The sequence below is a fragment of the Mustela erminea genome, chromosome 2 (genome assembly GCF_009829155.1).
Source record: "Mustela erminea isolate mMusErm1 chromosome 2, mMusErm1.Pri, whole genome shotgun sequence".
NCBI classification, from domain to species: domain Eukaryota; kingdom Metazoa; phylum Chordata; class Mammalia; order Carnivora; family Mustelidae; genus Mustela; species Mustela erminea.
Genome location: NC_045615.1, coordinates 91,860,033 through 91,878,050, shown reverse-complemented (window position 1 = coordinate 91,878,050; position 18,018 = coordinate 91,860,033). Strand labels below are relative to the sequence as shown.

Genomic DNA, 18,018 nt, shown 5'->3' with positions numbered 1-18,018 from the left:
TGATGAATGCACATTCATGAATACAGCTCGATGCAAAAGCAATTAAAGGCAGTCTTAAAAAGCACCATAACCAAAGTCACCCTCAGATGATATTCTCCAGGTGTTATATTTAGAGCAAAACATGACAAGCCATTCCTGGTATTAAAAAGACAAGTCTTTCTGTCTCTGAGAATGATTAGTAAGCACTTTTAGAAACATTTTTTATGAAATACAATGATTTCTGTATATAAATCTTAATTCCCAAATTACTGAACTCACTCAGAATCTCTTATTTCCTCCAAAATGAATGAAATCCATTAAAAACATGAAATGACAAGACAAATAGACAAATTATTTAATGCAAATATAAATTACAAGTTAAATCTAATGTCATTGAAACATATAAAATACACACATAACTTTTAAGTTATTTACTTTTAGCAAGAAGTTTCAATACAAAAACATATTTAAGAATGATTTGCTTGCTGTATAATGACAAATACATGCTTACCAAACAGAGACCGATTCGATCTTTAATTAACAATCTATTTCCAAATGATTATATAGTAATAATAATACTATGTACTACTATATACTACTACAGTAATAATAGTAATGGCTGTTTATTGCTTTAAAATTTAAGTAAAAATAATTCATTACATTTATGAGTAAATACTTCAGCATTATCTATATACATTTTCTTGTTTGGCTATAATTTTTAGTGATGATTCTATATTAAATCACATATGAGACCTCATATTTGCACAGGGTACTATTAACCAATTATATTCATCTGCCATTGCTTCATTTCTTCATTTATCTTAATATCTGTGCGATGTGTAAGTGGCATATTTTATTCTTTACACTTTATAATTGGGGAAACCAGATTTGAAAGCTTAACATTTGAAATTATGAAGTTATGAAGAAAAATAAAATATTACCTGGACCTTAGACTTAATATTTAAGGCTCTTATTATCCTAGGTATTCCACAGATATACTTTAATTACATACATCTTCTAAATAGTCAATACTCCTTTGAAAAATCAAAGCTGTTACATAAGAATTTTGTACAGCAGCCATCAATGAAGACAATCAGTGACTACCAACCATAACATTGTGTTGGTATGTTTCCAGGCTAAGCAGCACAGAGAAGTCTTTGAAGTCCATGAAAATGCCATATCTGAAAGAAACAGAAGTAAAGTAATGATAAATATACCCAAGGATTTGCCCACAGTTATTAATTAATTAATTAATCCTAGTTCATTGAAAGGCATGAAAAAGTGTACAATAAAGTTAAAGTTTAAGGGGAAAGCTCCATTTGTATATAAATAATTTGAATGTATCAAAGAATGCCATTCTATTTAAAGCCAGCATTTGGAGTACCTACTCTAGGGAGCTCAAAGAAAATTTCCTTCTAGCAATTCCCAGTGGTCCAAGGACAGACAAAAAGCTTAAAATGAGTCTATAACAGAAGCTAGAAACATGGAAATTAGTGCGGTTTTAAAAATCATTCTCTGCAGGAAAAGGTCATAAATGAGGTTCATGGAAGTGAAGCCTAAAATAAATAGTTTGAGCTTCCAAAAGAGATGCTTCTTGGCCACACAGTCACACAGGGGACCTGGTGGGAAGCTCATTAAAGAGAGTGCCAAGACTCATTCAAGAAGCAGTAATAGTAAAGGGGTTAAGAGTGAGAAATCAGAAAGAAGACAGATTGGGTTCAAAGCTCAGCTTTGCCAATTTGTAGCATGTAAACTTAATAAGATGTCTTAACCTCCTTTTCCAACTTTCTCCATACAGAAGATAGGAATGAATAACTACCAATATCACAGGGGTATTGTGAACAATAGATGTGTAAATAGAGTGAAAGCAAATAGATCATTTACTTGGGCCCCACTGATAAAAATATTTTCAGGCTCTGTGACACTCGGGGATAGTCAAATTAGCGAAGCAGCTGTCAGCAGCCTGTATTCCTGATGTTCCCTCAGTAATGCCTCATTTGTCCGTAGAACAACATAGAAAACTGTCTACTAAATTGTATTAAATGTATTTCAAAGGTATACTAATATCAGAAAATATAAAGAGAAAAATGGAGTTGACAGTATGAACCAAATGTGAATGGATAAAATAAATCATTAATGTTCAAAGACGTTTGAACATTCTGGGTGTGTAAAATACATAAAAGTCAGCTAAGACAAAAATAGATTCAAGAGATGAATAGGTACTTCATAAAATCTGGACTATGAATGGGCAAAATGATATAAAAATACTTTCAACTTTATCATAAACTAAAGGTGAACAATAAAATCATATAGCTGGTGGGGCTCAGTAGGTAAAGCATCTGCCTTGGGCTCAGGTCATGATCACAGAGTCCAGGATCCAGCCCCATACCAAGCCCCACATTGGGGCCCCCACTCAGTCTGCTTCTCCCTCTCCCTCAGCTTCTCTCCCCTGTTTGTGCTCTCTCTCTCTCAAATGAGTAAATAAAATCTTAAAAAAAAAAAAAAAAGAAAGCATTACTGTTCATTACAAGTGGCAGAATTTTAAGACAAAGGCAGCAGAGATGAGCATATAAGACGCTCTCACAGCTTGCTGGTAGGCACGTAGAACTGACATGCACTTTCTAAATATCAACATGGTAAAGTAGGTCAAAAATCTAAAAATGTGCATAGTGTGTTACCAGGTATTCTACTATTAAGATTTACAGCTAGAAAATTACCAGATATACAATATTCTTTGGCATGTTTATAGCTTGAAAAAATGCAAACAAAATAAGAATAGTTCATAATAAGATTGATTAATTAAATATGCTGAAAAAATATTTATGCAATGAAATATGTTAATCTTTAAAATAATAATGTAAATCTATTAATTGGCATGAAAAGTAATGCATGATTTAATATTAAATATTCAATGCAGGTTACATAACTGTGTAATATCCCATTTAAAAGACACACACACACACACACATACACACAGAAAGAGAAATGAGGCATAGAAATTGAAGGGAAAGACAGCAAGAAAAAGAAAAAGAAAAGAAGCAGATAAAGCAACACCAAAACTACAGTGATGAGACACGCATGGTTTATGTAGTCTTCATTATACTTCTCTGTTTTCAATATGTTTCATGGGAACTTATATTTAGTTGAAAATAAAAGCATTTCCACTAAATAAGGGTAAAAAATATTTTGTCAGTAGCTTTTCTAGATAAAATCATCTGGGTCAGAACACAGCAGTTCTGCTCCAGACCAAAGAATCTCAATATGGTAGCTGAAAAGTAAAAATAATAATAATAATAATGTTCATTGTGTTTCATCTGTGAGGCAGTGATCCTTTAAACCACAGAATAAAATGGTTCATCTTCCTGGAATGTCATCTCACTCAAGGATTTTGAGGAAAATGGCTTTTTGTGTTGTTAAAATGTTTTGCAATATAGGAGCATCTTGCCTCAAAAATGTATATGCTTCTGGGTTTTTCCAGTGTGTTTATTAGTGTGGTTTAAAATTTTAAAAAATGGTGGATGGGTATTCTTTTTTGAAAATCCATATTCTTAGGCACAATGATAATGAAAATAGAACTAATTTTAAAAGCTTGCTTTTTCACATGCATGCAGGCTTACTTAGGTAAATGTATGCTGCTAGGCCAGGTTTTTAAGCAAGTTTGAATGATCAATTTTTCTCATGAAGAGATAATTAGAAACAAAACCACAAATACATTTTAAAAAATTGACAATATAAATGAAATTATTTTAATGGAAGAGAGCTTCAAAAATTATTACATTTAGTAGATTTTATTTTCAGAACTAAACCATTTTTGCGAGCCCAGCTAACTGCAGAAATTTAGGTTTGAGAGTTTATAAAGTTGATTCTGGGACAGACGGATGATTTGATATGCTTAGTTCATTTACATGCTTAGAAAATATACAATTATTAGTCATCTCTATCCATAGAGGAAGTGGACAAGTAGGGCCCCTTAACTTGGCAGAATGTTAGGTAACTAATTTATAGTCAGAAATAATATTAACTGTTTCTGTAAACCTGAGGATTAGTATGTGGTTCTTTTAATAAAGTGTTTCTTTTTTGTTCTCTCACATCTTGTTCCTTTCTATCTCACAGTAAGTTCGGCAAGCAAAGTCACTTAATAAGTGTAAGCTCTAAGCCATTTGTGCAAATAGCAGATACTATTTTCTCCCACATCTTGCTTCGCCTTTTCCTAGACTTTTCGCTTCTCTATCACTTGATTAAAAAATCAAAAGATTTAACAATCTGTGAGACTTTAGGCAAGTCATTTAATAATGCTAGATCTCTTGATCAGTAAAAAAGGATTGAGTATGGCTAGATTATGGGGTTCTTAGGGTAACAATTCAATTAAGAAATGTACTTGTAAATATAAACTGTGAAGATCGCAGATATGTTGGCAATATCATAAGTGTTTCCTACCTCTGCAGTTTCTTTTTATTCCATGGTATAAACATTATTTTTATAGACTTTTACATTTTTGTCATGTAACACCTGTATATTAGAAGCTATTCAACATGTTACTCATGTAGGAGACTCCAGGATATCAGATTTCATTCAGAAGTACTGAATGAAACAATGCCACCATAGTCTGCTTCTGGTTTTTCACTTTAGCAAGTCGCTTATTGAGAAGAATGATTTCACATGAAAAATGACTGGACTTTTATCAGTTATGCTTCCACAAAGAATATTTAAAAAGCAGTCCTTTAAAAAATGATGTGGGTTATTTATAACTTCCCGTATTCCTTTCGTCTTAATGGCAACACAATATATGATATTTTATAACCCCTGTAATTTCCATTATCAGTCTGCAACTCTGCATTTCTTTCTTTGTTGACGCATATACTTGCAAATTATTTATTCATCCCAAGATATGTCCATGCAGCTGAAAGAAAAGAATAATGTCAAGGCTGAGCCTGAGTCAAAGTGACTCAGTAAAAGGCACATAAATCTCTCCTTCTTCTCTCCATGTCTCAAAATAGCGTAGTAGCAAAGTTTTAGAATAACTCCTGAAAATACTGAGAGATGACTTCTGTGAATTAAAGTTTCATTCTCTTTTCTACCTTGCCAATATTAATTCCACTTTATTTTCTATTCCAGACAGTGTTGTAAACATGTAGGTTTTATCATTTTTGAATATTTCCCATGGAAGACAGGATTCTTCTCATTCGGGTTTTAATTTGTTTTTGTAAATTTAGCCTTTCACATGGATGTCTTTTGAGGAGAGCATACCAGGAAATCTTTATTTTCAAGAATATTGTTTCTGTAAACTTTCCTAGCCTTTATCTATTTTTTTCTTCCTGAGACAACTGGTTTCATTTGATTCTTTTAACTTATAGTCCATGCTATCAAAGGTCACCATCCTTAAACTTACTTCCCTGAGAACTTTTCACTTTCACATATTGTGTTTATAAGGCTATTACTGACTTTCTAAAATTACTTCATACTGTTATACTACTCAGCTACAGAGCGTTCAAAGAATACCACATCCAAGGATAGTTCTGTGTGTAAGGCATTCTCTGGCAGTAAGAATCTGTCTGCATAATGACATTGAACTGACTCAGGAACACAAATGAATTAGTCTAACTTGCTGTTTATTTTCTTCATAAAAGAGAGCTATGGGCGCCTGGGTGGCTCAGTCATTGGGTGGCTGCCTTCGGCTCAGGTCATGATCCCAGAGTCGTGGGATGGGGTCTCACATCAGGCTCCCTGCTCAACAGGGAGTCTGCTTCTTCCTCTCTGGTTCCCCCTGCTTGTGTTCTCTCTGTGTGTCCCTCTCTGCCAAATAAATAAATAATTTTATTATTTATTTTTAAAAGAAAGAGCTATATATTTGCTATCAAAAGCATTAGCCCATGTTTGGCTATTCTTAACATTAAGTTGAGCTCCCTGCACGAAGTTAACATAATTTCCCAGTCACGTGTGTCGTCAGAGTGTTAATACACATATGCTGAAATCAAGTCCATATTTTAATTTGTAACAAAACACCAATACATAAGTGAACAGAACAGTATAAAACACATAATTTTAGGACACCAGTTAACTTCATAAATACAAGGGGCACAATGTATATCGTTAACTTTCTGGTACTGGGAATCTCAAAAATAAAGGCATGAGTGGTGGTGATTGCACATGAAGTGTAAAGTTAGGAAGTATTGTAGGGCAGCACAAAGAAAGGAAGGCCATCAGATTCAATCTAACTAACAGTTAGTAAGCATCTACTATGCAGAAGACATTCAACAAGAAAATAAAGTAAACATAAAGATAAAGAAAATATTGTCTCTGTTCCTAAGAAACTTACAAGCGGATACAGAGAGACATTGATATGATGGATTGCAGGTTGCACATGAAATCTAATGCAAAGGAACAAAACAAGGGCAATGAGAGCTGGAAGAAGAAAAAAATCATTAATTATGGTCTAGAGAATCAGGAAAGCCTAGAGATGGGTGCATGGATGAGATTCCCATCAATAAGATAAAAGAGACACTCTTCTTAAAGACACTGGAGTAAACACAGGAACAATATTGACGGTGTATAGTGTATATTTAAGAAGGATTAGAAGTCATGAGCACCTTAGAAAATAGTACAGGAATAACAGGAAGTTCATATCAGATTTTAAGAATATGAGGAAAAACTTTCCTAAATCCAATACTAATATATGAATTTCCATGCATAGTATGGATTCAAAAATTTTACAACAGCAAAGCTGATGGTCAGAATTATTCTTCAGAATTACTATTCTGGAGATCCTATAAGTCAATTGAATGAGACACTGTGGAAAAGGAATTCATTGAAGAGACAATTGGAATCATCTAAATGAGAGAGAATGACAACTTAAACAAGAAAAAAACATCAGGTTACACTGAAGGTAAAGAACTGATTTATTAGCTGATTTCAAGTCGAGAAAGGAGAGGAAAAGTTTAAAAGGGACTCTAAAACTTCAAAGCTGAAGGACTGTAATAGGCAATTAAAGATTCATGGGACAAAGCAACAACAACAAATGTGTGTGTGTGTGTGTGTGTGTGTGTGTGTGTGTGTGTGTGTTTGGCTTTGATATATATTGACTGGGGACTGACTGGGTAAAACTAGGTAGATCTTGGCTGTGCCTATATGTATATGTGTGTTATCTGTCTGTGTCAGCCTGGGACATTCTGATCTAGTGTCTTCTCAGCTGGTTGACTCAGTTATAGTTCATGGGTTTCTCACATACACAAGTCTCCAGCAAGCTAGTTCTGTTCTCTTCACATAGTCTCATAACAATTCACAGAAACAAAAAGAAAGGGAAAATGTGCAGGCACGGTTTCAAATCCCTGCTTGTATCAAATTTACTGTTATCCCAGTGTTCAAAGCGAGTCACATGGCCGAGGATAGAATTCTCTTGAGAGCATACTTCCAAAGGGAATGGTAATTGATTAGGCCCATAGATGAAATCAAGTGGGTTTCCTCTTTTAGAACACATGAAGCGTATTCTCAATTAGATTCCTAATCAAAGATTAAATTTTCTTAATCCCAGCGGATATGAATATCCATTCTATCCTCACATAGTTTGAAAATTTGGTTGGCTATCTCTTATAATTCCTGGTTGGAAATCATATTTTAGTCAAAAATGTAAAATTCACCTTTCATTGTCATCTAAGTTTCAAAATTGTTATTGAGAAGTTCAATGTCAATCTATAACCTAGGGAAAAATTTCAATAATGTTAATGTTTTTGTTTTCTCTTTATACCACCAAATCATCACTAAATCTATATAACAAAGGGGTGGTCAACTAAAAGAAATAAAAGCTAAATGAGTTAGCTTTTGGGGAATGGGATTGTAGAGTACAATGAAGATGCGTTCTTTCGTTATAGCCCTTTAATAGTAAATCTATGCATTTATTTATATCATGAGCATGAATAAAATATTTTTTGGTGTGAGAATTGTCTAATTTTTCTGGGCCTGGACTTGTAGAGAAATTTTATAAAGAAAGAGCTCCATGTAAAACTAAATTTTAGCCTAGACTCTAATTTCAGTATTACATATACTGAAATATCTGATTCTGAATTAATAAGCTGGTGTTTGTACATGAATGCCCAGATTATAGCTGTTATCCAAGGAAAATACTTCTTTTAAGATAGTAAAAATAGAACCTTTTCCTTTATCTGAGGAGTATTATGGGAAGAAAATACATGACCGGAAATTCAAATGTATCATTTGAAAAAACAAAGTTAGGTTTCAAAGTCTCATTTAACTAAAGGATAAAACTTTTAAGTATAGTGTAATGTAAATGCACCCAAGTTAATCACTGTACTTTGATGGAGCAAAGATTACCATATAAAGTAAACCCTTTTCTCCCTCTGTATGAAACAGACATCACAACAAGAGATAAGTAAGCTAACACTATGGTCATAAAGCAAGGATAAAGTGTTTAGTGATTCTCCATTTTATGAGAATGTATTAACAACTTCAAGTTTATCAGCCCCACAATTTCCTTCAGTCCCCCTCAAACAGATAGAGAAGGCTTCAATCTCAGTAAGCACAGGAACCTACAAGTTCATGACAAATCTGCTAATCTCCATGGTCCACATTCCTACCCTAAATCCTCACACAGATATCATGAAATAGAAAGAGTGATTTCTCTGTCTATCCTCACCCATTTCCAATCACATTGTGAACCCCAGACTCCTGTGCATATATTATCTATACACACTTCCAATCCCTCTCATCTTTAACTTATCCATATTTGGTAGTCCAAATTATTCAATTTGATCTTATATAAATTCTTTAAATGACTAGTGATCCTCCACAAATAACACTTTGGCAATTTGTTATTGCCTAGTTACACAAGGAGAAACTTAAAGGAATGGGACTGACTACAGTATTTTGCAACTTATCTGATAACCTGTGATTTCCTGTGAAACAATGTAAAGAACCATGAGTATTTGTTTCCTTAGTGAGATGTTTAATGAGATCCTTACTTCTGTAAGTTACAGTGGATGCCTGAATTCAACTAACATACATATTATTTGTACTGAAAGAAAATAAAAGAACCTCTACTGCTATATGTAATTCTATATTCAAAAGGCAGAGTTTAAAATATTCTTCTTCTTTTGTTGAAAAAATGTTGAAAGATGGCATTCATAAGAACTCCCATTGATAGTCACCCCAAATTAGGTCTGAATATATAAATGTAAAGAATTAAAAGGAAACAAGACTCATCTGAGTTGACGGTTATTCATGGATGTGGCATATATACAAGAGAACGTAGTCCATTATCTAGTCACATGAACTGAGCTGAGCTAAGAAGTAACAGATAACCCGGGACACCTCTCCAACCATCAAAATTCAAGTAAGGGATACATAAAGTTTAATACAAAATGTAAAAAGAATTGGAAAATTGTGATAAATTTTGTTTTTACTTCTAAGATCTAAGTATTACACAGATCTCAATTTTGCTTAAAAGACATCTGAACTTGACCTGAATTAGTTTCAACAATGAGCATGTGGGAAGTTTGGTTTTGCCTAGTTACATATACGGTCATGAAGTAAAGGTGAAACATCATTACATACATCATCATGTAAAAGATCTCCTCAAGATCCTTGTTTTTCATGTATTTATCATCTTGGATACAATCTCAGTTTTTGGATATTTCAAGTTCTGGATTTCCATACTTTAAAATGCTCAAGACCTGTTGATATACTATTGTTTAATCCCACCTTATTTCTAAATGGTTTCATACCAGAGTTGACCAAGAAGAACCATAATAAGACATGACTTAATAGTTTTAGATGAAATTTGGGCTTGGTTGCCCTTCTTAATCATATTGGCAAAATGCCCAGATTCTCTTTGCAAGAACTCATTAAAATTATTTGTAAAACTGGTGAGGGTGGATGAGGGAGGTACCATTATGCTATGTTGTCTATCTTTGTGAGTTTGTGTGCATGAGAGGTGGGGGGAGGTTGTCAAATGAGAGCACAAGGAGCAAAATTGAACTCTTGTCCTTAAATAGGGGCATTTTTGCACCATGAGTAAGGAAGATAGATGATAGGTAGATAGATAGATAGATAGATAGATAGATAGATAGATAGATATAATGACTTCAAAAATGAATGCATGTAACTTAATTTAAAATGCCACGATTGTTCTTATTTTTCTAATTTCACCACATACCAGTGAACGTTTGGTCTACACAGTGATGTAGAGATAAGACAGCTCAATAACCATTTTGAATTGGTCTTTTTACCACTGACACAGAGAAATAACCCTGATGGTAAATGACTGTCACCTGAGTAGAGACTACAGTTTCATCAGTGAGTGATATCATCACATTGCACAGGTAGAATCTGGAATCAATTAGTGTGATATGCAGATATATATGACTCTGTTTTGAAAGAAAGAGAAAAAGAAAAAAAGTGTAATCTGACATGATAATGGGAGTGAAGTAATGAAGATTATTAACTGGAAAGTGACAGAAATAACACACAAGGAATACTCAAGAGCAGATTTATACTCTGAAGTACTAGTGTTTATCAAACTATCTATAAGTGTATCCTAATGGGACCTTATCTCTGAGGATATCATCTTACATCTCTATTAGAAATTCCTGACTCTCTCTTCTTTGTTCTTTATATACTTAGATCAAAAGTCTGTGAGCTGTGTGAACTACAAAACATCTATGTTCACATAGAGTTCAATGAAAGAAGAGGAATTTTGCCAATTCCTCTAGGCTTGAACAACTTAAGGTCAAAGGAAAAACTTAAGAGACAGATTTATATGAGATGATTTTATTAAAAAGAAAACAAACTAACACACACTCTCATTGTTTATTCTTTCAGATTTGATGACACCCACCTTCCTTCATTTCCTTACAACAGTCTCCAGCTTTATTTGGTTTTTATCTATTCTAGCTTTTCCAAAGTTGGACACTGACAATCCTTAAGGGGATTCTATCGACACTCACATGTGGGGGTTTTCATGTGTCCATGGGTATATCCTCTTCTTTACCTAGATTTACTGGACATTTTCAAATATGGGTTATAGATAAATGGGAATTTTAAAATATTAAATCATGTGTTTCTTCTGTATTCAGGGGACATATTCATCAAGACATTTCTTTAAGGGAAAGAATAAGCAAGACTATGTAAGAGAGGGGAGAAGCTACTAACTCAGGCCATTAAAGAGCATTTTAATGACTCATCGGAAATTGAAAACTTCTTTCTCTTTCAGTCTTAGGATATGTCATTCTCCAGGAGTCATTAATTAAGTTTTATAAAATTGATAACACAAGAATCTGTTGAAAGCCAGTTAAAATTTGTTCTATGAAATGCTTCTTTTTTTCCCTGTCTTGTTCTCAAAATATATTTCTCCCGCCTTAGTTGACTCAAGTTTAGCAAATGAAAACTTAATGGAGAACATGGAGCGCAATATGTCTTCACAATAGCAGTGTTTACAGAACAAATTGATCCATTTTTGCAGCTGGAAATAAGAGTTCAGAGAGATTCTAAATGTCAGGAAACTTACAAAGTAAAGGCACTTGCAAAAATGCAGGGTTTTTTCTTTATATTAAGTAATCTCATGACTTTTTTCATTTTTCCTACTTCCTTTCTATTCTACATATTTTCAAATAGTCTAATAAGCAAATTAAAAATACACTGAGATATGTACAGAGACTTATCTGATGTAATATTAAATATTAACTAATTAAGTCTGACATAAATTTTAATTATTAGTTTTTGTATCCCTTTTTTTTTTTTAAAGATTTATTTATTTATTTGACAGAGATCACAAGTAGGCAGAGAAGCAGGCAGAGAGAGAGAGGAGGAAGCAGGTTCTCTGCTGAGCAAAGAGCAAAACACGGGACTTGATCCCAGTACGCTAGGATCATGACCTGAGCCAAAGGCAGAGGCTTTAACCCACTGAGCCACCCAGGCACCCCCAGTTTTTGTATCCTTTAAATTGCCTTCATAATTAGGATGATATCCGAATAACCTTAAAAATAATTCTAATCATAAGCATATTTTATACTAGCAACACTGTTTAGAAGCCATAAGCCAGTGGAGTCAAGTAAGCAAGCTATTATAAAATTGTCAATGTAAGCTATTTATCATATATCAAATACAGTAAATAGATTTAAGGTAATATAATAACTAATGTGGTTAATGTGGTTGCTTAGAGTACTAAGTTAAAATGGAATGTGAGGTGTCTTTTTTCTTTAATTGAATGACCACTAAGATTGATAAGCAAAGCTACTCTAAGAGAGAAGTTATAGCACTTCTATTACAGATTTGCCATTTCTAATATAAAGTTATGTTTAGAATTATTTACTACAAAGAAAGCAAACTATACATGAGAAATTTCTATTAAAAATAATTCTGTATTTGCACAATATTTTCAAAGCCTTCCTTTCACTAGTGCTTTTCTCTGTGCCTTCAAGTATTCATTGGTTCATTACAAGGGGAGCAGTTTAATCACCTATATGTATGGCCCCATCCTGGACATTTTTACTACCTGGAACTCTTCTGCCTTCAAAAAATGTAATGTATCCATCTGAACCACTCTCTACAGCTCTCAACCAGTTATATCTTTATATCTAAGGTAATTATTCCTTGAACTCATGAAGACTCTACAACATGATTGCCATATTTTATTCCATTTACCATTTTTCTGTGAAGTTCAGGGTTTTTCCTCTGTAGCTTAGATGCTATGGTCTCTCATTTCAAGTATAATTATGCCACAGGGAGTAGAGGCTATCAAGAATGTCAGCTTCCTTCCCCACGATTCTGTTCCTTCCCCCAATTTTGACATTTTATTTCTTTATACCCATCCTTACATCTTGCTCTTCTGATCTAAAGAGAATGCATCTATCTGATGTTTACAGGCTATTTGCTAACTATGCTTTAGATGCCATCTCCTCCTGCTTCTCCATAATGGTGTCATGTAAGTTTCCCTACTCTTTTTTATCTCCATCTCTACCAACATATTGCCCTTAGCAAATAAACATTCTTAGATTGGCTTCATCTTAAAAATCACAGCAACAAACACAGAAATACCTCTCCAGTCTACAAATTTCACTCTAGTTACAGGCCTGTCTCCTTCTCTCCTTTCTCAGGCAAAGATCTGGATCTTTCCAAACTGGAGTTCATATTCTGTGATTTACAAAAAACGCAGTCCATCACAGGGTTGGACAATAATGAGCCTTGAAATCAGTGTGGGCTAGAATCTTTCTTCCCATATTACATTGGGCAATTTGTTTAAGCTGTCCTTAAAAGTTTCATATCTATAAAAGGAGATAACACTTTCCCTATATGGATATGTAAATACTAGACTAAATTATTTAAATTATGTAAGGAATTTAGTTTACACATGCGACAGCTTTTGTATTGTCCAGTTGATTCTTCTTTGTCTTTTCCCACATCTCATATCCATTATCTCACAGTGCTGTAAATTAGACTTCATCATCTCTCACCTAGATCCTTCAACAAACTCCTAATTTGTATTATAGCCTAATGGCAAGTTATTCCAACCCATCTGGACACCCAACTACCAAAGTGTTTATTATTTTTAAAAGAAACTGTCCCATATTACTACCTGGATACTTTAAAAGGGTTCCTATTATCAACCAGTGGTCTAAAATGTCTTCTCTAATTATTTGCATGAGAATTAACTGGGACATTTCCTAAAAATGAGTATCTCAAAGACTTACCTACTGAATCAAGATCTTTAGGCAATTATTATATAACACCACATTATAGGTTTGATTCCCATTTACTTTGTGTTAAATGTGAGGGTCGTTTTTATTGGTTACTATTCTCCTTAAATTTGATGTTATACCATATTGAGGTACCTGCGTGGCTCAGTCATTAAGCATCTGCTTTTGTCTCAGGTCATGATTCCAGGCTCCTGGGATCAAGCCCTGAATGGAGGCTCCATGCTCACCGGGAAGCCTGCTTCTCCCTCTTATAATCCCCCTGCTTGTGTTCCCTCTTTCACTGTCTCTCCCTCTGTGTCTCTCTCTGTCAAATAAGTGAATAAAATCTTTTTACAAAATGATGTTACATCATACTGAATTTCTGTTGAAGTTTTCCAAACATGAAACATTGTATCATATTGTATTGCCTTTGTATATAACTCTTCAGAAACCCGAAATATTTTCACCTTTATTTAATTAATTTTTCAAGATTTCCCTGTTTCCAGAAGTTTTCATTGACCATCAGCTTCCATCTCTCTTTTTCTACCCTTGTATGAGTTTAATGCCCTTAATACTGCTTATGCTTATGTCTATCATTACACATAGCTCATTTTAACATCTTTCCCATCATATGGTAATTTTCTTTATGAAAGTTGGAAAGAAGAGACTTTTATCTCTACATCCTCAGCATCTAGCACACTATTATTCATAAGAACTGTACATCGATTTTGTCTATTATCACCTAGTTACTTATCTATCCACCTACTTATGTAATTGTCTATGCATTTATTTATTTGTATACTTCTTTATTTATATGTTCTTAGATCTATTACACTAAGCATTAATTAATTTATATAAATACATAAAATATGTATAACAAATTTATAAGCTATGTAAAAGGGAATAAACTAAGAAAGTTAGATTTTACTGAAGATGAGGTATATCCAAACCTATCACAATGACTTAAATACTTACACTATGATTTGTTCTTTAAATGCTAGATATTGTCCATAAGAAATGCAATATTGTCAAACTGCTCAGCAAGTATTCTCCCAGAGCTCAGAAAAATACTGAAATTAATAAAGAACACCATCTGGGAGCCTGGGTGGCTCAGTTGGTTAAGCGAGTGCCTTCTGCTCAGGTCATGATCCTGGAGTCCCAGGATTGAGTCCCACATCGGGCTCCCTGCTCAGTGGAGAGTCTGCTTCTCCCTCTGACCTCTCCCCTCTCATGCTTCCTCTTTCATTCTTTCTCTTTCAAATAAATAAATAAAACCTTAAAAAAGGTTAAAAAAAATTAAGAACACCATCTTCAACAACACTGTTAAACACCTACAAATACTATGTTTAATAGAACCCCAGCCATTCTATATTGCATAGAAGTTAGATGGAGCTATCTGAGTTCTGTTCAATAATATAGAAAGAAGTAAAGTTTATTCAATCTAGGCATGGTCTCTAAGGTCCCTCTGATGAGGTATCTCATGCTTCGTCTCTTCCGTCCTCTCTAACTCATATGGGGAACACTGAGAACCTCACAATGAAAAAGGCACGAGAATGACCCCAAGCCTCTTAATTACCAGACAGAAGACTGCCCAACCAGACTGAGATGGAAGACATAAATAAGCTTTTATGGTGTTAAGTAGCTAAAAATTGCGTGGTGTGCTTTTTTTAATTTTATAACCATTAACCAATTCTAGATTTAAAAAAAAAAATTGTCAAAGTAGATCTTTCAACTGGTTCCATAGGATATATAGTTTTTAGATATTTATTTATGTATTTATTTGTCAGAGGGAGAGAGAGCGTGAGAGAGAGTACAAGCAGGGGAAGTAGCAGCCAGAGGGAGAAGCAGGCTCTCTGCTGAGCAGGGAGCCCAATGCCAGGTTTGATCCCAGGACACTGGGATCATGACCTGAGCTGAAGGCAGATGCTTAACCAACTGAGACACCCAGGAGCCCAAGATTTTTGTTTTTGTAATAACTTTTACCATAAGGTAATGGCAAAATAAAATGCATTTTTTGATCCTGAAGCACCAATGAAATTAATAGGTACCAAGATTTTGGATGATCTTGACAATTTAAGAATAAACTTTAAATGTATGGAAGATTTCATGGACTGACTATTTTTATAGTAATCCTCTCTCCATATTATGTCCCTTGTCTTGGCTTTTGATAAATATTCAATGGCCGTGAGGTGTTGGGTGCTCCTTCAGTTTAAGTAAAAGCATAAATTAATTCATTTCTCTTAACTAAAACCACAGGAAAAAAATGATGGAGAATAGAATGGAGGTCATAAAACCTCCCACATATGAAGATGAAGTACCTGTTTAAACTGATTTAAGAGCAGAATTTCAGGAATGTTTTCCCTATACTTTAAAGCTATAGCATTAATCTTTCTGCTAATTCTGATTTCAACTGTATCTTTAGTGTAAGCTCTGAAATGCCCTGAGGATATAGAGTGACAATAAGTACAAATCTAGCTAGTAATTGGTGAAAGTCAGTTTTCTCTAGTACTAGCAATCTTAATGGTATTACAGACATTTAAATAATGGATAGAAATCCTGGAAACAGCAATATCTTCATGTTACTTTTGTCTAACATGTTTTACAAGTTGACTAGTGTGTTTGGAGGATACCAGTGACTTAAATACAGAGTCATAGTTCCCAAATAGCCCATATAAATACCTACAAATCACGAATAAAATCTTTTAAAGATTAGTGATTGAGCTCAATATGGGTAAAGACTAAATTTTATATTCTTATTCAAAACATTTTCACCATAACCGTGACTCCTTTTACCAAAGTCAAGCTGTCATTCACTCACAGTTCTGCTTTCCTCATGAGATTTTGAGTACTTCCTGCTCACAGTTCTATCTGGAGTATGTAATAGGAAGTTCTTCCCAGTATTTTCCTCTTATTCTCCATCTCCTGTAAAAGCTAAGGAAGGCGGAGGTATGTGAAAACAAAAACTTGTGGGAAACAAAACAGAGCAAAACTTATGGGGAGATGAACGCTAATAAATCTTTGCTACATTCTGAGTAAAGAATTGGATCAATTTTTAGTACATTCTACGTAAATCCCACTGATCCTTAGACTTAAATAATTCAACCGCAAGGAATAATACAGAATCACAATACACAGTGCAAATTTACATGATGAAACCCGAGATACTATCATCTTCTTTATTTATCAAAATGGAAAAAATAACTGTAGCTTTTTTTCTTAAATGTTCTATATCTTCAGTTACTTTGGAATGCTATATTTAAGTTGTGTATATAATGTTGAAGAAATACTTTCCATAAACGATCCATAGAAAGCAGACTTTTTAACTTAGTCTCATTGTCCTTGCCTAAGGGAATAAAAACACAGGTACAAGTTATTCTACTTCTTGAACATTTTAAGTACCAAGTGTGGTCATTACCTTACCAGTCTTTCTCTCATTTGCATGCATCTCGGCCTCCATTTCATTAAGCTGTCAGTGTCAGGCTGAAAGGAACTTTTCCTTATCTGAGCTGATAGATAGCAGTGAAGCTTGTTCCCTTGTGTCTACATCTTTCAGTGAAAAAGCAAGATTGGGAAACAGATTTATAACAATACATGGATGCACTGAATTAGAAAAGACAGTTTCAGAGCAATGACATGCTTTTTTTCCCCTCTGATGCACACTCCGCCGAGATATGTCAAATACACTGTATTAAAGCTTTACAAGTTTTGAAAGCTTTCTCAACCTCTTTCTTTCGTTGTTTTTGTTGCTGTTCTTTTTACTTTTCCTTGTTTTGTGTTCCTTTCCTCTGAATAAGGAACACCCTTTCTAGATTGCTGTGTTGGAAAGAGGATTATAAATGATAGTTTCTTCTCTTACATTCGATGCCTAATTGTTAAAACAGGAGCAGCAACTATTTCTTAAAGGAAAACTTTACAAAGTAAATAAATAAATAAATCTGTCCCAGCAGCAGAGCAGCCCACATCCATCAATGAAGGATGAAGCTCTCAGTTTATTGTAAAGGGCCACTGCTAGAATAAAAATGCTTTGCAAAACCATCCCCAAAATGAATTTATTCAGTTATGTGGAGGATATGAAAATAAGTTCAGTAGTTTTAAGTTGTTACTCTTTACAGCCAGATTAATGCAATGATGTGACTCATGGTGTGAGTCATGACACATTGTAACTAATACTACCTGCATTCTCAAGTTCTGTCTGAGTATTAGGGTTATTACATATAATGACACAATAAATGGTATGTCTTCAGCTTTTATTTACCAGCAATGAAATTTTCCTAAGCAAAATCAAACTAGATAATAAATTTCTATTTGGTGTCATGAATTTTCCTGACTCCAACAACAGTCCCTCTAATATATGGAC

General features: G+C 34.0%; 1 long non-coding RNA gene across 1 annotated transcript; it reads right to left on the bottom strand.

The window, feature by feature from the left end:
- Positions 1 to 816: 816 nt before the first annotated feature.
- LOC116583506 lies at positions 817 to 17,194 on the bottom strand. Its single transcript, XR_004282753.1, has 3 exons — positions 17,077 to 17,194; positions 16,480 to 16,592; positions 817 to 1,160 (listed from the first exon to the last, which is right to left on the bottom strand). It is a non-coding gene; the product is annotated as an uncharacterized LOC116583506 (long non-coding RNA).
- Positions 17,195 to 18,018: the final 824 nt, after the last annotated feature.